Source organism: Natator depressus, chromosome 10, assembly GCF_965152275.1.
Source record: "Natator depressus isolate rNatDep1 chromosome 10, rNatDep2.hap1, whole genome shotgun sequence".
Taxonomy (NCBI): domain Eukaryota; kingdom Metazoa; phylum Chordata; order Testudines; family Cheloniidae; genus Natator; species Natator depressus.
Genome location: NC_134243.1, coordinates 45,520,543 through 45,543,608, shown reverse-complemented (window position 1 = coordinate 45,543,608; position 23,066 = coordinate 45,520,543). Strand labels below are relative to the sequence as shown.

The following is a 23,066-nucleotide window of genomic DNA, read 5'->3' as shown; positions in this document are numbered from 1 at the left end:
GTTGCTAGGGTTTTTCCAATTAGCTATTTTTTACAGGATTTTTATACTGAGCTTTCGGTAAACTGTTGACACAATGTCATCTTCAGACCTAATAAGACCATGCCACCTTCCTCAAAAGTGCTGTCATGGATTTTTGATATTTTGGGGGTCTGAGGTGGTGCCCCCTGGGGTCACAGACCTGTGGTGTGCAAAACACTGAATATTTTTGAAAACTGCTAATTTAAATGGGATTTTTCCAAGTTGACCATCACTACGGATGACCTTGTTTGAACATGATTGGACCAAGTCATATATTTCCAAGGGTGGCCTCACACCTGATTTTTCCAAAGACCTAAGAGGGAGGTGCTACAAGGCAAAGCTGGTGAAATTCATAAACTGCAAGTACAAGGGAAGGCCAAGAAGCCTCCTTGCCTGGTGGATCAACAAGCCACCCGAGGACAGACTGATGTTCCAGAATCCCCAGGGTTTCCTTAGGGAAAGAAAGTCATGACATCAACAACCAGGCCATTCCAGCCATTGACCAATCTCTTGGCACCTGAAGGAGGCCTGCTAATGAGAAACGCTGCACCAGCAGAATATCGACATCTGGCTCCTTGCCTGCAGCTCCATCCCCTACTCTACGAGAGTCTAGGAGACTATGAGAGCTGAAGAGTTCATGAGCCCCCTGTTATCTGAAGTACCTTATTTTTCCTTTTTCTATATTTATTAGCTGCAAAACTACCCAGCCTTTTCATATTCTTTAGTTTTATGGAGTGAAAGTGAAAATGACTGTATGCATGCCATGTGCCTGGGATCACCCATAACATTTAGACGGGGAAGGTGCCAGAAAGAAAAGTTCCCCACAGCCATAAATATTGTCCAGTAAAGTTACTTTTTAATATGTGTTCTGTGTCCTAGGGTTAAAAGTCCTTAGAGACACAAAATTGTCATCAGCAGTGTCTGTTAAGAGTTGTCAAACTTCTGGTTATCAAGAACATTCTGTTAAAGTCTGTATTATAATATCTCTGTTGGAGGTGTGGGTCGGGGTGGGAGGTGAGGAAAATGTTAGCTACTTGTCACAGGGTGCTCTACTCACTGCTGGGTGGTTCCCCCTTCTTGCGATTCGCTCCACCGGGTTCAGCAACTCCTTTCTTCTCTTCCACCGTTGCTACTCTCCTCAGGGATGCCATTTCAGATTTTTTTGGGGGGGAGGGGCAAATTTAACCATGATTCCAGAGGCTACTTGAGCACCTGAAAACTCTTGGTTTTTTGCAGATAATAACTTAGATACAGTGCTCCTGTCGGATAATAATTTCTAATTCCTACACAAAGAAAGAAAATTAAATAAATATTAGACCTACTCAGCTCTAATGCTAACATGTTCTGACAACTTGTGTCAAGTCACTTAAGGGACACTGGTTAGGTTTAAAATTTTAATGTATATTCTTAATTTGTTACTAACTCTTGAATACAACAATTGAAACAACTGCAGAAAAATCTAGATTACTTTCTATCACCTTTTTTTCAGTTCATCAAGCTTGGAATAGATCATTTAACTTTTGGAAACATTCTGTTAGGGCAAGGTTCCATGAGTTTATACAGCACCTGCCTGGAGCACTAGGGGTGTTACCTCACTGCAAATAATAGACTAGAAAATGACTTTAAACAGGAGTGACACTGACACTTTCAAGTGACTTTCATAATATTGCCAAGCCCAAATGTTCAAAAATCAAGAATCAGGCTCACCAAAAATCATGAGATTGGCTTTAAAATAATGATATTATGTACAAATAATAGATTTGGTGGGTTTTTTAATTTACATTTTGCTTTTTGAGCCTTTAAGGTGCACTGGGGTCACATGTTGAAGCTTTCTCCACAGCCACAAGAGCTAGAAACTTCATTTTTCTTTAAGAATGAAGACTGAAATAATCACATATCACTTGACTCCAGGAGCTGGGGCTTTAAGGAAAACAATAATTATGAGACTCATGACAAAATCAGGAGAGTTGGCAACACTGCTTTCACTTCTGTTTAAAGGCTAGTTACTTTTGAGAAGGGTCTTAAACACAACACTACAGTGATTAAGTTGCAGTTTTCACAGGAGAATATTTTAAATCAAACACGAAGAAAATTCCACATTTTAAAGTTGGGGGAAATATTGAGACTTCTGAGTATAGCAGGGCCACTGCAGGCAGGAAAGGAAATAAACAGTTGAAATAAAGTTGGAGGGTCAAATCTTCTGATCCTTAATCAAATAAAACTTCTATTGCCATCAATGCCTACACTCATAGATATAAACATCACAGTGAACATGTGATAACATGTGTGGTCAATAACTATACACTTCATACTTAAATATCTGAGCCATCTTATCCAGAGTTACACATCTTATATGCATTGGCTCAGAGACTACATTTTCTGGCATATTCTGAACAGTGCTGAGCACACAGATTGTGCCCAGTAAATAATAAAAATCATGACAATAATCGTCAACTTTATGGACTCTGTGGATGCAATTTCTGTTCTATGTTCTGGAATTGGCCTGAATACAGCTGAAACCCTAAGAATTTGATATATAATCACAACTGATACTCATATGACACTTTCTCATTCCTTGCTTTTCTCAAACTCAGAACAAAAAACGGCAAACCAAAATGGTTTTCAGTTAAAATCTAAAATTGCACAGCAGGCATTGATGTACAACTCAGTCTGGGGCAGAATCTGCCACCCATTGGCAATTAAGTGCTCTCCTCTCATCTGACTCTCATTCTTTCTTTCGTCATCCTTCCAGACCTCTGTGCTGCTTTTCATACTGTCAACCATGGCATCCTTCCCAATCACCCAGGACCAATTGCTGGGGTCTTAGAGAACTGGCCTTCTTGGTTTTTCTCCCATCCATCAGGGGGCTCTTTTTTTGCAGCATGCTGCAGGGAGAAATGCTGGTCCAGTGGATAGGGAGCTAGCTCTGAGAAACCTGGGTTCTACTCTTCCCACCCTTTCCCGCTCTAGAATTCCTGTATGACTTCAGGTTCATGCCTTAGGGACAGAGTTTGAAAGGTTTTTAGGCACCCAAAGATGCAGCTAGGCATCTAGTGGGGTTTACAAAGCAACTAACTTTCTAGGCACTTTTGAAAATCCCACTAGATACCTAAATACCTCTGAAAATCTGTGCCTCAGTGCCCCATCTGTACAATGGGGTTAACAGCACTCTCTATCTCACCGAGGGGCTGTGATGTGAGGTGCTCAGATACTACGGTGATGGGCCCACATAAGTACCACAGGTAGAGTGGGAACTTCTCTAGACCACTGATATCCTTTCCCTGGGTTTTAGCCCCTTTTTTTCACTTACACTCCTCACATCTTCCTCTTTTCTGAATGTAACCTTGGACCAGAGGGCTTGGCCGTATGTCTTCTGCATTCTCTCTTCAACCCCGTCCTCCCCTGCAGAGGGATTCCTGTTTTACAGATTCATCTAATGACTTCCAGATCCTTAATTTAATTACCAGCCTTTTCTTATCTTAATCACCCTGCCTCTGTTTGTAAACAAAACACTGACTCCCTGCTCCAGGGACAGAAGCTGGGAGAAGCACCTCTCTGCAGAACTCACATGTGCAGTTAAGAGCTCTGCCTGGGAGCACACCTCCTGTATGAAACTCAGGGTGAGGGTAGCAGCCCCCCCCCGCCCCCCCACCTTACCTAACTGGTGCCGTTGGCTCTCCTCCTGTTCTCGCAGTACAGCTACTTCATGACTCGTCCCTCCATCCAGGTCATGCTGTGATTCCCCTTCCTGGGAAGTCTTTCAAAGTCTCTCTCCCCAAGTAGCATCAGGCAGAGCTCATGCCCTCCTCCTATGTCATTCCCATAGAGACTAAATCAGGCACTCTTCCTATTCACTGCCCCAAAGCAATACCTCTCTGCAGTGGCTATTGGGAAACCCAGGCCCATCCTCTACTCTGGGTTCCAGTCCAGGGTCCTGCAGTAAGCAGCTAAGGTCTGCAGCTACACCAACCTTATTGCTCTTGCCCCTCTGGACTACTTCCTACAGTGCTTCTCTATGCTTTTATTCTCCATCCTTCCTAGTCAGACCCTTCTCTTAGGCCTACTAGGTAAACCCTTTCTCAGGGCTTCCTATACCCCTTCCTTCTCCCTTACCTCAGGGAGAGAAACTACAGGCCTCTTAACTAGCAACCTGTACACCAGGGGTTCTCAAACTTTTTCTTTCTGAGCCCCCTGAACATGACATAAAAACTCCACAGCCCACTTGTGCCACAACAACTGTTCTTCTGCATATAAAAGCCAGGGCCGGTACTAGGAGGTAGCAAGCAGGGAAGTTGCCCAGGGCCCCATGCCACAGGGGACCTCGCAAAGCTAAGTTGCTCAGGCTTCGGCTTCAGCCTCGGGTGGTGGGGCTCAGGGTCCTGGGCTTCAGCCCCATTCAGTGGACTTCCATCTTTCTGCCCTGGGTCCTAGCAAGACTAATGCCAGCCCTGCTTGGTGGACCCCCAAAACCTACTCGCAGCCCTCCAGTGGGCCCCAGACTCCTGTTTGGGAACTACTGCTCTACATAACCTAAGTGTCCTCTGTTTGCAGCTTAATTGGCTGACTGGGCCCAGCTGGCCAAATTCAACTCTCTCACGGGCGGTGTGGCACCTCTTTACACTACCACCCTAGAACTGAAGTGTAAAAAAAGGAAGCTCTAACTGGCTCTGAAGTTGTGGTTTAGACATTAGATAATTTAGTTTCAGTATTAAACTATTTGACCAGCACCACACTGAAGATCTGCCTGACTTTGGTAAGATTCTTCAGTTGGGATTTATAGCCAAATGGATAGCCACCTTGGATTCTTTCTTAGAATTGATACGGTTCAATTATTTGTAATATTAATTTGATGATTTAGCTAACATGATGATAGTGAGACTATCCGGTTAATATAACTTTGATTTGATATGCATATTCTTAGTTTGAATTAATAGCAGAGCTTTGGTGATATGTGTAACACTTCCTGGGGTACCCAATTATGGGGCGCCTCACTACCACCTGGCTTTAGCATGAGGCAGCCTTGCCAGTGCCTGCCAGGGGGTCAGCCCCCCAACTCCTCTGGCCATGGACAACACTCCTTTCTAGGCCTCGCTCTTTCTCTCTAGAGTATGGTGATAGGCACACCCCAATCCTCAAGCCCCCCAAGCATCTTCCTGGAGTGTCCATCCCCTGGTCCACTGAACACTCGCAGTATTCACAGAATCACTGCTTCCAAAAAAGCAGGGAGCCCCAGCTTACCAGTTCCACCTCAGCTCACCGCCCCGCTTCACAAAGCACTTGGATAGGTTTATAGTGAAAGTAAGGACAAGTTTATTTTACAAAGATTCAAGTAATAGCAAATAGAAGTATTGGAAAGAAATGATTACATATAAAATAGAATCATAACGTGCATTCCAGAAGAACCTCGACTTAATTAACAAGTTATGCTCATGTCTTGCAGAGCAGTGCTCACCCAAAGTCCTTGCAGCATTTGACCTCCAGGCTGGCTGGGACCTTCCTTTCATAAGACAAACATGCTGTTAGCTTATCTCCTTAGTGCAGGATCCCATGTGTTTCATCCTTTATCTTTATTCATAAACAGGACATCCCCCTTGCTGATTTTTTCCTGTAGATTTTCTCTCTTGTAGGTTTCTCAGTCTTTTGACTGGTATCTGACTCAATATGCAAACAGGTTTCCACTGTGAGGCAGACAATACATACATGGCCAGCCAGAGCGATAAGCGTCTGTTACCTTCTGCCTGACAGGGACATGTCTGAGGTACGTCACCTCCTGGTGACCTGCCTTAACTCCCAGACCTTAAGAACACCATTTCCAGTATAGACACATATGTAGCCAATGATTTTAGTTTAGTATCCATTTATTGTGTGATGTTATGATTAATCAATATGTTATATTACATATATTCACTGTATGTTAATTAGAGTTGATTTGTAGGATTATAAAAGTATAAGATTGATCAATATTTAGAGGAACTAGGTAGTAGACATGAGTAAGACAAGCTGAAATGCAAAAAAACCTGTAGGTCAAGGCCTGCAAGACTCTAGCTAAGCTATTTTAGGCCTTGGAGACAAGAAATGATGGTGCTAGTCAGTGACCGAGAAATAACCCGAAAGATGATGGGAAAGAGATACCAATCGGTAATATTGTGAAAGTATAGCTGGGAAGATTAAAATTAAATCATAACATGCTGTAACAACAAATACTGTCTCTAACACATGCCTTAACACAGACAAAGGTGGTACGCCAATGTTGACAAAACCTACCCCGCCTATAGAATTCAGGATCCCTTGACTTTCCAGGGGATACAAACCAATAGGAAAGAGAGGGCTGACACTTCCATGTACATGTGCAGAATATAGGTATAGACAGACTCACAGTATAAAAAGGAGTCTGGTGGCACCTTAAAGACTAACATACTGGCACTATTTATGCTTGTATCTGTAATTTTCACTCCATGCATCCAAAGAAATGTTTTTTTACCCATGAAAGCTTATGCCCAAATAAATCTGTAAGTCTTTAAGGTGCCACTGAACTCCTTGTTGTTTTTGTGGATACAAACTAACATGGCTACCCCTCTGATACTTGAGTATAAAAAGGGGTGCCCAGAGCAGGCGAAACTCCATCAGGAACCACTCCCATATTGATGGTCAATCCATGAGAGGGCCAGCAGACTCTAACGCCAACTAGGAGGATGTGAGTAGGCCTGTAGGTATAACCAGTTCATTATACGTATCTATAGGAATTGTATACACTATGACATTTATAGCTTTGTCAGTAACTTTAATAAAATTACTAAAAGATAGATGCTCTTGTAACTGTATGTGTTATTTGCCTATGCTCTCATGTGTTCCTATGAACTCTAAATCTAGTTGAACTTGAGACTGAAGCCAACAGAGCCGAACCAACTGTGTGCCTGGCTCTCGGTAGTGACCTCACATGCCCCCCTTCTGTGAACTGTTATGCAGATATCCGATCCAGGGGAATCGCTGTTAATCCCTGTGCACCCCCTGTGCCCTCTGACTAGGGGTGTCTGGGGGTTACAAAATGTTTTCTTGGTTTTGTTTTTAAGTGTTTTAATAAAAGTTATAAGTTACATTTCTTTTGATAAGCAACATGGGTCCAAGGCCTTTAAGGAGGTGGCTGGGTACCAGCCACTCACCTAAAAGCGTGACCAGCTCCTCCTAATTAGTCTTTGGTTCTCACACTCACAGAGCGCTAAAAAGCTGAACCCCGAGGGGAAAGGCTGGCCCTGCCTAGGTTCCCCCTGCCTGAGCCCCCCCATCATCATGGCTGTGTCCAGGTGTCCCCAACCCCATATCAGGCTGGCCGTGCCTGGGTGCCCCCCAACCCAGTAACAGGCTGGCTGTGCCTGGGTGCCCCCACTAAGAAGCTGTCACTGCCTGGTCTGCAACCCACCCCCCCCAGTAAAAAGCTGTCAGTGCCCACATGCCGTGATATCGCTGTCAAAGCGATGCCGTGACTCGGATTCGAACCGAGGTTGCTGCGGCCACAACGCAGAGTACTAACCACTATACGATCACGGCAAGCTACTGGGGCCCTATAGCAAATGCCTGGCACCCGCTCTCTTCAGAGCGGCGCTGATGACGTCACAACGGAGAGGCCAATCCAACTGTTCTGTCTCTTGCTCTTTCTAAGAACCGTCTCCAGAACAGCTACTGCGCATGCGGCCCCCAATGGGACGGGCGTGAGCTCTAGGTGGCGGAGCGCGAAGCCAATGGTTTTGGGAGAGGGAGGCGGGGCGAGCCGGAAGCGTCATTAGGCGTGTGCAGCTGGTGTGTGTTCCCTGTCGTCAGGCGCGCGCAGCCTTCTCTCAATGGGAAGAGCAGGGCAATGGTGGGCGGTGTGGCCGGCAGCCCTTCCTGCGCCTGCGCTGGGGTCGCGCCGTGGCGGGCCAGTTTGCTCGACTGCGGCCTTCGCTGTCCCGTCTGGCACCGCTTCCCTCGCGCGCGGGGCGGCCTGGGCCGCTCAGAGGATCCAAGCCGCGGGGCGGGGCCGGTGGCTACAGCGGAAAGTTAATTTATTTGGGTAAATAGACACATTTTTGGCAGTAGTATGGCTGCTCATCTAAGTATGTATTTCCTTGGCTTTAAGTCTTAAAACAGCACCCAAACCAATACATATGAATTAGGAAAACCCTGTGCTCAGCTGTATGGTGCAGAATATCTTTTGGTATTTATTGTTTGGATCTCAGTAGTAGGTAGGCACTCAGTTAAGATTGGAAACCCATTGTGCGAGGCATTGTACACAACACAGATGGTCCCTGCACTGAGAAGCCAATAAAGGCACAAACCCGCAGGGTCCTTTCTGTCTGTAGCCTGCTCCTTTATCAAGGAGTCCTACCAAAGTCATTATGTGAAAATCTCTAAATTGGGATAGTGATGAGCCATCCAGGATAAAGAAAGCAATCTCTGAACTATCAGTGATTATCTCTGAGAACTTGTGGAGGACAGGTGAGGTCCCAAAGGACTTGAGAAGGGCAAACATAGCACCTGTACTTAAAATAGGGGACTAAGGGTATGTCTGCTCTGCAATTAAAAGCCTCCAGCTGGTCCATGCCAGCTGATTTGGGCTCTTGGGGCTTAGGATAAGGGGCTGTTTAATTGCAGTGTAGATATTCGGGCTTCAGGTGGAGCCCAGGCACTAGGACTCTGCAAGTTGGGAGAGTCCCAGAGCTTGGGCTGCAGCCCAAACCCGAACACCTATACCACAGTTAAATGGCCCCTTAGCCTGAGCCCGAGTCAGCTGGCGAGGGCCAGCTGTGGGTGTCTAATTACAGTGCAGATATATACAAAGAAGATCTGGGAAATTGTAAACCAGTCAGCCTAACTTCAACACCTGGAAAGATACTGGAACAAATTATTAATCAATTTGTACACACCTAGAGGATAATAGGGTTATAAGGAATAGCGAGCATGGATTTATCAAGAAGAAACCATGCCAAACCAACCCAATTTCATTCTTTGAAAGCGTTATTGGCCTAGTGGATAATAGGAAAGCTGTAGACATTATATATCTTGATTTTAGTAAGGCTTTTGACATGGCCCCACATGACAGTCTCATAAGGAAACTTGTGAAATGTAGTCTAGGTGAAATTACTACAAGGTGGGTACACAACTGGCTGAAAGATCGTACTCAGAGTAGTTATCAATGATTCACTGTCCAACTGGGAGAGAGTATCTAGTGGGATCTCCCGGGGTCAGTCCTGGGTCTGGTACTATTCAATATTTTCATTAATGACTTGGGTAATGGAGTGGAGAGTATACTTACAAAATTTACAGATGACACTAAGGTGGGAGGGGTTGCAAGCACTTTGGAGGACAGGATTAGAATTCAGAACAATCTTGACAGTGCCTCCTTTCGTCCCCCCACCAAGCAGGCCAATCTGTGGGACGCTTGACCATCCCCCCACCATGCCCTCTCTGCATGTCGCTTCTGCCAGCCATGCATTTTTGGCACCACTCTGGCCTGCAGCCATTCCAGCCACACGTTGGTGCTGATTCCTGTTTGCATTTTATTATTCAAAATGGAAATAGCTAACAGGAAGAATTGCACTGACTTTGCTGTCTCATTCATCACTCTCTGCTGCCACCCTGTGGCCTTTTTGTGTCTTTGAGTTGTAAAAATGGAAATGCCTGTAGGAGATTGCATCCTGCTTGTGCATCCGCTGGACACTGTGCAGAATGTTTCCCCCCTGAGTATTAGCTATCATGTAACTAGCTTCAGTGTTTCCTACCAGAGTTAAGGTTAGATCAGGATTTTTATTTTAATGCCAAATTTTCAGTTGCTCACAACTTTCTGAAAATTACTCCTTTTAACTATAATAGGAGATCATTCATGATCTTCTCTCTATTTCTTATTCTCCTTCTCCCCCCTCATCCCTCTGCAGATTTTTTGTGCTTTGGTTAGTGTTCCTGAATTTCTTTGGCATTTTTGTCAGAAGAAGGTCTGTCAGGAAGGAGCTGGACAGGTTATTTTCACGTTTTACTCCAAAGACCTCTCATTTGTAACTTTCTCACACAGAACAAGCGAATGTGACTCTGGTGGAAACGTTAAAATAAATGCAATGGCAAGTTAATTACAAACCATTTTTCAAAGCACAAATCAAATTGGGTGGAAATACAGATTGACAAGCACAGAAAGTGCATCATGGCCTAACAGCATTACCATTACAATGAAATTTCAGTACTGACAAGCTGAAATGTTCAAATATCGGAGTCAGACATTAAAATATCATGAGATTTTACAATATAATAACTGTTGGGTCCCTAGTCTTTGCCCAGAACTTATGAAGGGGAAAGAACATTCATGTCCTTGTCAGCTACACACACCAACTGTGGCTTTCACAGGTCAGCGTATGTGAAGCTGTAATTGTCTTTAATGTCCCCGGGGAGCAGTGGTAGGGATAGTGCAGCGACTCCTGATGCCACGTGGAATGTTGAGGGGGGTATAGGAAGGTCTCAATATCGAGTTCTCAGTGAACTGCAGAGGGAGGCGACCATGGGATGGTTGAACCTGCAGGGCCACCAGCGTCTGTAGCATCTGTGTTGGCTGCCTGAGAAGCCCCACTATGTCTTGGTGCATCTCCCTCTCCTTTTCTGGCTGGGACTCCTGGGCCTCTCTCCTCTCCTCCCTTTCCTTCTCCAGGTGGCCTGCAGTGTTCATCCTCCACACCCTGTGCTCACAGTCCAATACAGCACTGGCTTGCAGGATCTCCGGGAACATGCCAGCAGGGCCATCCTTATCTATTCTGGGGCCCTACGCAGCTCCCCTGCGGGGCCCGCAGTGGGGTGGGGTGCTGTGGGGCCCCAGGCCTCTGCATGGGGGGGGGAGCGGGGCTGGTTTGGGGGGCAGCGGGGAACTGCCCCCCAGCACTCATCGGCAGCGCAGCTGGGACCGGGTCGTGGCACTTCCCGCTGCTGGTGAGTGCAGGCCCGGCCCTGCTGCAGTCCTCAGGGGTGGGAAGAGGCGGGGCACTGGCTTTGGGGAAGGGGTGGAATGGGAGCAGGGCTGGGACGGAGCAGGGTTGGGAAGAGGTGGAGCAGGGCCGAGGCCCTTGGGAAGAAGTGGGGCAGGGGCTGGAGCAGATGTGCAGGGCACTGATGCCCTACGCAGCTGCATACTTTGCGTATGGGTAAGGACGACCCTGCATGTCAGCGCACGTCCTCTTCTTTCTCCTCATTCTCTGGCTCCGGTGTTCTATGGGTGTGGAGGGGGTGACCCTGAAGGCCGCAAGGGCAGCAGCTGCAGATACAACACATGGAGGTACCTTTGTCAGTGTATTCACTACAAAAAGCAAAACTTAAGATGCAGACCTCACTCCCCTTGGTCCCCAAAAGTTGTAAGCACTACATTCTTATGTCTGCTTGGGCTGGCTTGTGCATGCACCTGGCACAGCACCAGCCACAGTGAGTATGGCCAGCCAGGGGCTGGGGAAATGTGGTGGGAATTGCTCGGACGCGTGATTCTAGTAGTGCAGAGGAATTGCACTGAATACTGGCAGCATTTTCCACAGGCCGGGGTGATTTTAGCTGATATCTCACTCCTCAGGGTAACAGAGGCAGAGTGAGACCAGCTGCTGCTGACATCCCGAAGCCACCCGGGCTTGTATGCTGCTAGCCTGTGTACTTCAATGGTGCCCGATGAAGTTATCGCTGAGCGGCGTGGGAAAATGTCCTACTGTGGAGGAAGCAATAAGGCTGCCATTCCTAGAATCCTTAAGGAGAGGATTGCAGAGGACCTCCATGAAAGTTGCACTGAGATCTCAGGAGGATTCAAGGGACATCCCTGGGTACATAAACAAATGGCTCTGCATAGCCCCTGCGCCTAACCCTCCGTGCTTGCCCGTGTTGGACTGGCTGGACTGCGGTGGAGTCAAAAACAGGTCCTGGCTCACTGTGCAGCTGGATCCCCTGGTTGCCTGTCCCCCATACTCCTCCTCCAGCTCTTCCTCATCCACCACCTTTTCCTCCTCACTGTTCATGGCATGGGCCTGGGACTCGGGCTCCTTGGAGGTATCCATGGTGTTGTGAAGGGTGGTGACTGGGTTTCCATCCAGTAGAGCATGCAGCTGCAGGTCTGCAGCTCAGCAACAGATCGATTGTCAGCCTCCCTGGCCTTCTGGTGTGCCTGTCACAGCTCCTTGGCTTTCACGTGGCACTGCTGCTGGTCCCTGTCCTACCCCTTCTCCTGCATCCCCCAAGCAATGTGCTCGTAGGTGTCACTGTTTCTGTGGCTGTTTCGGCGCTGTGCCTGCACAGCCTCTTCTCCCCACAGGCCCAGGAGATCCAACACCTCCTGTCTACTCCAGGCTGGAGCGCATCTGGAGTACGTAGCCACCATTGTAAGGATAAGGCCTTTTTCTGTAGCCATATTGTAAGGCCTAAGGCCTTTGTCTGCAGCCATTTTAGGAGAGCAGCAGCCATTAGCCAAGAAGCAGAAAGACACGTCCTCACTTTCCGTTTAAATTACATTAAAACAATGTAACATCGGGCTGTTAAGAAGGAGATCCTGTCCTAATAGCACCCACTATCACCAGATAAAGAAACTGATCTTAAGATGGTTAAAGAACACTTAGTTTGACAGCATTCTGTATGGCAAGAAACCACTTAGCAGTAGTTGTGATTGTGAAATTCTCATTTCTTTATTGTTTTGTTTTTATGGTCCCCACTTCTTTATTGTTTCTCTGTATGATCTCTGGTTCTTTGATTGTTTCTGTCTTACATAATTAATTTTGCTAGGTGTAAATTAATTAAGGTAGGTGTAAATTAATTAAGTATGATTGGTTAGAGAATTTTATTACAATACGTTAGGATTGGTTAGTAAAATTTAGTAAAATGATTGGTTAAGTAGGACTCAAGTTTCACTATATAAACTGGGGTCCAAAAGGAATTTCTTGGGAACCAACTCCAGGGCACAGCCCCAGAATCAGAGCTGCCAGACCTCACACTCTGCCAATCACACCGTGCAGAAACTGGATTCCCCCAGATGACCTGATCCTGACTGGCCAGCAGGGAAAAGTTCCTCAGTCTTATTGGGACTGGGAGTGGTGAGCATTGTATGCATAGTGTGTGCATTCTTTTTTTTTTTTTTTTTTTTGGTAATTGTTAATAAATAGAGGTTAAGTAGGATATTACTCTGTAAGGCTCTTTCACTGGTAAAAGGCCCTGTAAACCCGCAAAAGATTAAGCCCTGAGTCCACAGGGAATCGGTGTTTACCTGGAGCCTGGAGGAGTAGAGCCCAGAGCCCACGGAGGGGTAAAGTTAGGTGCCTTTTGCCTGGATCCCTAGGAACTGGGAAAGGGTGGGGGTACCTAAGTCAACCAGGTTATGCCTTGAGCCCAAGGAACTAGGTAGAGGTGGGATGTCCTAGAGTGTGCGGGCAACAAATTTAGGGTAAAGTTGGGTGACCTAGAGTGTGCAAATGACAGAGAATTTTGTGCCGGTAACAGCATAGTTCTGCCCTATCCCCTCGCTCCGGGAGAACAACCACAGACAGACAAAAGGGGAGTCTTGTTTCAATTTTAAAAAGTTCTAGCCTTCCCATTGGCTCTTTTGGCCAGGTGCCCACTCACTTCCTTTTACCTATGCATCACAGTGACTTTTAACCCTTTACAGGTAAAGCAAATAGAAAATAGCTACTAAGCGGGATTTTATAGCTAATTGGCTGGCTGGGTCCATAAAAGGAAGCGACCCCTCCCGCCCTTCATTTATCACAGGGTTGGAGAAAGCATTTTTTTCCCTGGACTCAGGTGTGAGGGGGATCTGCCAATAGCCCTTCATTAAGTCTAAAGTGGTGATATATTCCGCCTTTCCCAGCCAGTCAAGCAGTTCATCAACCCGAGGCATCGGGTAGGCATTGAACTTCGATACTGCATTGACCTGGCGGAAGTCTATGCAAAAGCGGGTGCTTCCATCGGGCTTAGGGACCAGTACCACGAGGCTTTTACAGTCACTAAATGACTCCTCAATCACCCCTAATGCAAGCATCGAGCAGAGTTCCTCTTTCATGGTCTCTCTAAGCTTCTGGGGAAGGGGCTGGGGATTTTCTCTGACCTTAACGCCCAGTTTCGTCTGAATATGATGAATTATCAGGTGAGTCCATCCTGGTCAGATTGAGAAAATGGACGAGAAGGCAGTGATCAGTTCTTGGGCCTGACCTCTCTGCTCAGGGGTAAGATTGTCCCCAGTCTTGACTACCCCGGGGTTTGAGGCCTCCCTGGCCTGCGGGCCTAATTTGGGCTCTGGTGGGTAGGGTGCTATTAGAAAGCCTTCCTGGGCGTTCCACGGTTTTAACAGGTTCACAGGGTAGATCTGTCATACCTTACCTTGTCCAGTTGCTTGATTTCATAGTTGACCTGCCCCACACGCTGGATCACCTCGTACAGTCCTTGCCAGCGGGCCAGGAGCTTCGACTCTGAACTGGGCAACAATAACAACACCCGGTCACCAGGTTGAAACTCCCGGAGGTGTGCTCGTTTATTGTTGGCCGCTTCTTGGGTACCCTGGGCATGTAGTCTAAGGATTTTTAGGGAGCCTATCTGACCAGAAGACTTCGGGGAGCCTTACAGTATATCTCCCGCTGGGTCCCCCCTTGAGCCCATCTATCAGAGCTGGAATAAAAGAAAACACCACACGGATATGAACTCACAACACCACTTTATTTACTAAAGGAGAAGGAAGGAAGTGGAGGGAGATGGATTAAGGACTCTGAATATTTGGAATATAAGCACACACACACACACACACACTCAATAAAGCAAACGTGTTTTTCTACCTCCTTCAGGTACTGCCGGTGGCGAGGCTGCAGAATCTGGACTGGTGAGATCAGCGATGGACACCAACGGTGGATCACAGATGTCGAAGATAGGTAAGTAACCCTATCTCAGACCCACCCTATCCCTCTTTGCGTCAGCTATGCGTGAGTGTCAGATCTAACTAACCGGATCTAGTCCGAGAGTGCACGTCTGCTTCCCAAAAGAAAATAACTAATAAACCCCAAGATGACAACTTCATTCAGTGAGTGGCTACTGCAGGCCAGTAACCAGTGTGGACCATATACCACACCACAGAGAGAGAGCTTTTAGACACCTGAGCCCCTCAGATTCCAGCGCTCAAGAGCCCCTGGCCCCTCCTTTCGTTTGTTTATATAGAAACCGGTTACTTAGCAACAGCTGATTCCCGCTCTTTTCACTTTCCCGCCTTTTGCCCAGAATAGGGGAACAAGAAACTATCATAACATGGAGGTCACCTTGTTCTTATCCAGACCAAGATGGCCACCTAATAAATAATGCCCTAAAATCCAACTGGGTGCGTGCCTTCCCCAAGAATTTGGTAGGGCTGTAATTAACAGTAGGAGGTTCTCCCTCGCAAATTAACCTAGGGACTCAAGTTTCTCCTGCAGGTTTAGCAGATACTGTACCACATCATCGGCTCAGGATGGTTGCTCCTCCCACATTTCTTAAATGAGGTGTAAAATCCCCCCAGGTTGCCTCCCATATAAAAGCTCAATGGTGAGAAACCAGTGGAAGACTGCGGTACTTCTCCGACTGCGAACAAGAGAGGCAGGAGCAGCTGGTCCCAATGTCGGACATCCATCAGGATGAACCTTCAGAGCATTGTTTTTAGGGTTCAGTTAAAGCGCTCTACCAGGCCATCCGTTTGGGGATGGTGTGACGTTATTGACAATCTGTAACCGTATAGATCACTGTTGCAACCACTGTTATATATTTGCAGCAAATATTGTACAATGGTTGTCGTGTAAGGTGTCTATGGAAAGATTATGGTTTGCTGATTATCATTATGCTATCTGTATGCATGCATGATTTTTGTAGTTGAAGTTATGACTATTGGCTATGTACTTGTATATCAGTGTGTTTTAATTTTGAAGTAGCCTTTTAGTAAAGCATTTGGTCAGCTTTTTGAGAAAGGAATTTACAAGTTAAGTGCCCAGTCAACACTTAACTGACAATAGACCTTGAGAGACTCCAATCCACATAAGAAGTCTTCCTGGGGATATTCAAGATAGCATATGGGCAATGGCTGCCGCCTGTAAAGAACTAAGTCATGCATGGACATGTGACTTGCCCATGTGACTCCAAACTCCATTTTGTGGTAATTTTCCACAGTAGGAACAAAGAGGTGTTCTTACACCTGGAAGAGACTATAAAAGGCAGCTACCTCATCTCCATCTTGTCTTCAATCCTGCTTCATACCTCTGGAGGGGCTTTGAAACAAACTGAAGCTCTAAATCAATAACTGAATGACCCATCCCAGCTGTGGATGTACTCCAGAGACTTGATTTGAATCTGCAGTTTATTTCATCACTACAACAAGCCTGAACCAAGAACTTTGCCATTACTATATGTAATTGATTCCCTTTAACCAATTCTAGCTCTCATCTATATGTTTTTCCTTTTGAATAAACCTTTAGATTTTAGATTCCAAAGGATTGGCAACAGCTTGATTTGTGGGTAAGATCTGATTTGTATATTGACCTGGATCGGAGGCTTGGTCCTTTGGGATTGAGAGAACCTCTTTTCTTTTACTGGGGTATTGGTATTCATAACCATTTGTCCCCATAACGAGTGGCACTGGTGGTGATACTGGGAAACTGGAGTGTCTAAGGGAATTGCTTGTATGAATTATGGTTAGCCAGTGGGGTAAAACCAAAGTCTTCTCTGTTTGGCTGGGTTGGTTTGCCTTGGTGTGCACAGAAACCCCAGCCTTGGGCTGTAACTGCCCAGCTTTAAGCAATTGGTCCTGAATTGGCACTGTCAGTTAGGTCCCGCCAGAACCAGCATCATTACAGTGGCGTAGTCGTGCTAGGATCCATAGAACCAGGTCAGTTAAGCTTTGGGTCAGAACCCCACATGATCCAAATTTAAATTTTGGTATTGAGAGCTTGGTTGGTTAAAGAGCAGTTGCAATGGGTGAGCAAAGAGCATATGAGGGCCTTGACGAAAAACCCCTGGAAGATTTGTGTTCAGAAAAGGGGATAAGCTTTAGAAAGAAAGCTACAAATCAAGAACTGAGAGATCTGTTAACGGCCAGTGATCAGAAGGCAGGAGCACAGCCCTTACCTGATACTACAGAAGCTGCAGAAGAAATTAAAATGCAAAAGGCAGCAAATAAATTGCAACTGGAGCATGAACAGAAACTAGCAGACATTCGATTGCTGGAAAAGATGGCCCAGCTAGAGAAAGAAGTTAAGGAAAAGAAGTTATTGGAAAAAGAAGCTGCTGAAAGAGAGGAAGGGGCTTGTAGAAGGCAAATGGAACAACTGGCTGCTGAGGAGAGGGTTGCCAGACTTCAGTTCCAAGTCAAAAAAGCAATGGAAGAACAGCAGAAATTGTATCCTCTGGAAAGTCCAGATTATAACAATGTTGGTATGTTGTTTAACTGTGAGCAGTTGTTTGGATGTAACCAAATGTACCCCAACACTGCCACCTTTTATGTAAATGCTGTTACTGTGAGTTCAGTAGAAAGTGACCCCATAAATTATGCCAATGCTATGTATGGGAGTGCTCATGAAAAATTCATAGAGAGCGTAAAAGTCAATGGTAAAAGCTGTTTAGGGCAAATTATAGCTTCTAACATCACTCTTCTTAAAGCAGATCTTGTCAAAGAGGAAGATTACTTACCAAATCAGAGTGTAAATGTTGTAGTCCTCTATGAGTTTACTGTAAATGTGCCTTTAGCCAGAATCCACCTTGAATGGAATGGTACTAAGCATGAAGTTATAGCTGGTGTAAGGAAGTTATTGCCTAAGGATCTTTTGATTGGGCAAAATATTAAAGCTTTGTTCAGTCCAGGTAACCAGCCACAGGAAAGAAATAATCTTAAAGCTGTGTCTATTATGGGCAATGATTTGCCTGGGGAGGGTTTCTCCAAATGTTTCTCTGAGGAAAAAAGCAGTTTGTCTCTGAGTGAAGTTTCTGAATGTCTGTCTAATGTCCCAGAAGTGAATCTGGAATTAGATAAAGAGCAGAAAGATTTCATTGGTGAGGAAAATGTTTCTCAGGAGCAGATTAAAGTGGATGGTCAGGTTGAAGCCCTAACTGAGGAAGGAAAGGGTATATTTTTGATGGATAATGGATTGTTGGCTAGTACAGCTTTGTCCCCATAATGAGTGGCACTGGTGGTGATACTGGAAAACTGGAGTGTCTAAGGGAATTGCTTGTATGACTTATGGTTAGCCAGTGGGGTAAAACCGAAGTCTTCTCTGTTTGGCTGGTTTGGTTTGCCTTGGTGTGCATGGAAACCCCAGCCTTGGGCTGTAACTGCCCTGCTTTAAGCAGTTTGACCTGAATTGGCACTCTCAGTTGGGTCCCACCAAAGCCAGCATTGTTACAGGATGGTATACAGATGTTCATAAGGTCTTGATCTTGAGTAGACGGCAGAGCTTTTGAACATTTGGGACATAAAGTTTGGTCCTTGATCTGTCAAAATCTCCCAGGGCACCTTGACTCAGGCGAAGATGTTCATAAGTTCCGTCACCACCTGCTTGGCATTCATGGAGTGTAACGGAACTGCTTCAGGGTACCGGGTTGCATACTCCACCACCACAAGGATGAACTGGTGTCTGGCGGCGCTCTTCTCAAGAGGGCCAACTATGTCGACTCCAATCCACTCAAAGGGTACACCTACAAGTGGGAGGGGGATCAGTGGGGCTCTCTTGGTTGGCCACGGTGCAGTGAGCTGACACTCTGGGCATGAGGCACAGAAATCGGCCATGTCTTGGTAGATCCCTTGCCAAAAGAACCGGCCTAAAATCCTGGCCAGCGTCTTTTCCCTTCCAAGGTGCCCAGCCATGGTTATGGCATGGGTGAGCCGCATAACTTAATTCCAGTAAAGCTGGGGCACCAAAAGCTGATGTCGAACCTCTTCGGTTGGTTGATCTTTCTCTATTCAGTACAGTCACCTTGAATCTCAAAGCATGGGAATCGTCCTGCTTGGCGGGGTTCGACAGTCTCCCCATTCACCACTGCTACTTGGGCATATGCCCAGCTCAGGGTGATGTTAGCCCATTGCTCCTCAACAAAGTCAGAGAGGTGAATCAGGATCTCCGACTTGGGTAATGAGGTGAGTTCCCCTCATGGCTGGGAGGGGGCCTGGTGTGCCTGAGTTGGCGCTGAGGCCTGTGATGCCCCTTCACCAGGGTCAACAATCTCCCCCATGCCCACAAGGGTTGCCGCTTCAGGCCGGCTGGTGGCAGGAGGTAGGGGTCCTTGACCATTGGACGGGGGCCCCACCAGTTCCGCTAACAAGTCCCCAAAATAGTCCCAGTCCTGACCTAAAATAACTCGATAGGCCAGTGTTGGGGCCAGACCACCCATCAGGGGCTCTTCGTGTTTCCCTATTGTTAAAGTCACTTCAGTGCAGGGGTAGACCCTCACGTGGACGCACTGCAACATGATGGTGTCCTGAGTTGAGCCAGGATTAGGCACTACTGTGCTTCGTACCAGGATCTGGGCACACCCTGAATCTCTGAGTCCCATAACTTCTTCCCCATTTACCTGCAGCGGGATGGTCAGCTTTGCTGGGTCCCTGGGGCACGCTCGTGCCTGCAGAGTCCAGATCTTCCCAAAGCTACATTCCATGCACAGGCAATCTCTGGACCAATGCCCAGAACAGCCACACGTAAAACACCGGTCCTGCTCTTGGGTGGCACATGGGGTTTCCTGCCTGGGTACCCGGTCGGTCAGGTCTCTACGGGCCTCCCTGAGTTCTGGGCCGAGCAAGGGCCCTGGCCAGGCCGCTGATGGGGCTGTGGTCTCCTGAACTGCGGGGCGGGTAACCAGCTCTGGGCCTCTGGATTGGAGGGCCCTGGCACCTCTGGATCCTCTAGCCCTCTGGAGTTCTGGTGGCGGGGGGTGTGGAGGGCAACGTTCCTCAGGATCCAGGGGTCCCTGGGTGGTTTCATCCTTTAGGGACAAGGGACTCTTGATTCCAGCCAACCCCGAAGGAGTTGTCATTCCGGGGGACTTGGCAGCTAGGTAGTTCTCCATGAGCTGAATGGCCTCTGTCGTGGTGTCAGGGTGCAACACCCATTCTCTTCCCCAAAGGGGCAGGACTGGACAAACTGCTCTAGTAGGACCCGTTCAGCGACCTGCACCCCTGTCTTTGCTTCTGGTTTGAGGCATCTCCAACACGAGTCACGCAGCTTCTGGGCAAACAGGCAGGGGTGGGGCCCTGGCGGGTACCGCTCCCCCCCAGAAGCATTGCCAGAACGTTTCCTCTGAGATATCTAGGGCCTCGAGGATCACTGCCTTGACTTGGGCATAGTCCTGGGCAGCGGAGGGTCTAAAGCACGGTATGTGGTCTATGCTACTTCAGTTAAGTACAGGGCCAGCACTGCAGCCCATTGGTCTCAGACCATGGCCACCTGCTCAAAAGTCGCTAAGAAAGCCTCAGGATCATCGTCAGGCCCTGTGACTTTCACTCCGTATGTTTATGGAAATGTGCTTATGAATGTAAATATAATATAACTGAAATATGCTTTATACAAAAGGTCTCTTGTAAGGTATCATTACAAAGCTTATAATCTACTGAGTATGTTCATCCTATTTGTATGAATGTATCATTCTTGTATCTGAAGCTAGAAATATGAAGTATTACTCTGAAGTCCTATTGTAACTATGCAAAGGGCAGGCCATTAATGGTGGTTTAGAATCTTGATGGCTCCCATTAACTAGGGCAATTGGTTGTAAATGGCTCTGTTTACTTGTAAGCCTTCTTGCATTTGTGTAAGTTAGGCAGGAAAGAATGGAGGCTTGGGGTCTCATAGGACGTGACCATGTCACCTGGTACTGGAATCCATTTTAACCTGGTGCTTTTCCATTTAGATGGAGGGGTGGGGACCCAGAGAGACAAAAGATTCCCGCCTTGTGCCAAAGCCATAAAAGGGGTGGAACAGAACAAAGGGGGCTGCCAGTCATGAGAAATCCCCTATTTACCACCTGAGCTGGAACTAACAAGAACTGTTCCAGGGGAAAGGATTGGGCCCAGACTAGGAAGGAGTCTAGTCTGTGAAAGAATCTCCTTGGAACATCTCTGAGGGTGAGATTTACCTGTACTCAGTTTCTTAATGTATTAGGCTTAGACTTGTGGGTTTTGTTTTATTTTGCTTGGTAACTTACTTTGTTCTGTCTGTTATTACTTGAAACCACTTACATCCTACTCTTTATACTTAATAAAATCACTTTTGTTTATGAATTAACCCAGAGCAAGTGATTAATACCTGGGGAGCAAAGAGCTGTGCATATCTCTCTATCAGTGTTAGAGAGGGCGGACAATTTATGAATTTACCCTGTATAAGCTTTATACAGAGTAAAACAGATTTGTTTGGGGTTTGGATCCCCTTGGGAGCCGGGTGTCTGGGTGCTGGAGATAGGTGACTTGCTGAGCAGTTTTTAGTTAGTCTGCAGCTTTGGAGGCATGGACCAGACCAGGGTCTGTGTTGCAGCAGGCTTGTGTGTCTGGCTCAACAAGGCAGGGTTCTGGAGTCCAAAGCTGGCAGTGGAAAACAGGCTCAGAGGTAATCTCAGCATGTCAGGTGACAGTCCCAAGGGGGTTGCTGTGACCAAACCCATCACAGGCCCCATTTTGGCAAGCCGGATAGGGGTGGGGTTAGACAGTTCTGCTGGGGCAGCAGGTTGCACAATGGAGGCCACCTGTTTGACCAGATGTTGCTGCTGCTGCTGGGCTGCCAATTTGCGAATTAGCTGCTGCTGCATGTCCATCTGCTGCAGGAGTTGCTGTTGCTGATGGTGGGTGTTTTGCTCGGCCATCCATTTCAGCAGCTGTTCCATCTCCATTCCAGGGCTTGGCCTTGGGCTTCTTCTCTCTCTCTCTCTCTCTTTTGTATTGTCTCTCTTCAGCAGGGAGTGGGGTCGATGCCCATATTCTCCACCATTTGTGATAGGGCCTTTAGTGGCCGGGCAGCCTAGTGGCTAGATCGTTGGTTAGGGGCTGGGGGGTGGGGAACTGCCCTCCTTTCCCTCAGATCCTGGCTCAGAGTCCTGGGCCACTCACACCCCTAGACAGGGGAGATGGATCTTGGTCCCAGCCGTGAGGGGGGGGCTCAGGACCTGTTGTCTGAGCTGCTCCCTATGTAAGTCCTTTAGTTTGGGGCGTGGCCCTGCTTGTCCAGTTTCTCCACAGTTGGAGCTTGGTGATAGATTCCCCTTGGCAGGGGAAGACTTACGTGCTTCCAGTGGCTGCGTTGGCACGCAGGTTGCATCTGTGCCTTCAGGCAGACACACAGAGAGCTCCTGCCTCTTCGCCAGTCAGACCCTGACTGAGCCAGGCTCCCTTCTTTTCTCCCCCTTCCAGGGTTGGCATTGGCTGCAGGTATAACAGGGCAGGGCTAGCTGAACCCATAGATTTTCTTTAACCGCTGTTCTGCCTGGCAGCCGTCTCTCTGCTCCTTTACACTTGTCCATAGCTGTGCTTGCACAGCTTCTTCTCCCTGCAGGCTCAGGAGATCCCATATCTCCTGCCTACTCCAGGCAGGAGTGCCTCTACTGGGTGGATCCAGCCTGGTTGATTGGATAGTTGCACACAACAAGGGCGAGCTGCTGGGTGTGCTCACTAAGGTCGGCCCTCAGCAAAAGGCATTTCAAACCCACGTGGGGAGTATTAAAGGGGTAGGTGGCTTCCAATCTCTGTTACCCCTGGACAGTAAAGTTTAAAATTTTGAGCAGAGCAGTCACTGTTGCAGGGACAGGAGCATTGTGGGACAGCTACTGGAGGATTGTTAGGATTGACACAGGTCACAACTTGACAACACTCACCCTGTTTCAACCTCAGTAGGTTGAACATGGCTCCACATTGGCTGAAGACAAATTTGAGTGTAGACGCATCCACAAATAGGTCGACACAAGATGACTTACATTGACCCAATTTTGTAGCATAGACCAGTCCTAACTCTCCCCATGCATTGTGGTGGGAGCCTGGGGGCTGAGACATCCACTAGGTGGAAGGACTCCTGGGGATAGGCATTGCAACACCTAAGAGTGTGTGTGTG

The 23,066-nt window shown here is 47.2% G+C and overlaps 1 non-coding gene across 1 annotated transcript; it reads right to left on the bottom strand.

Annotated features, from left to right (window-relative positions):
* Positions 1-7,491: 7,491 nt before the first annotated feature.
* On the bottom strand, positions 7,492-7,563 carry TRNAH-GUG (transfer RNA histidin (anticodon GUG)). Its single transcript has one exon. It is a non-coding gene; the product is annotated as a tRNA-His (tRNA).
* Positions 7,564-23,066: the final 15,503 nt, after the last annotated feature.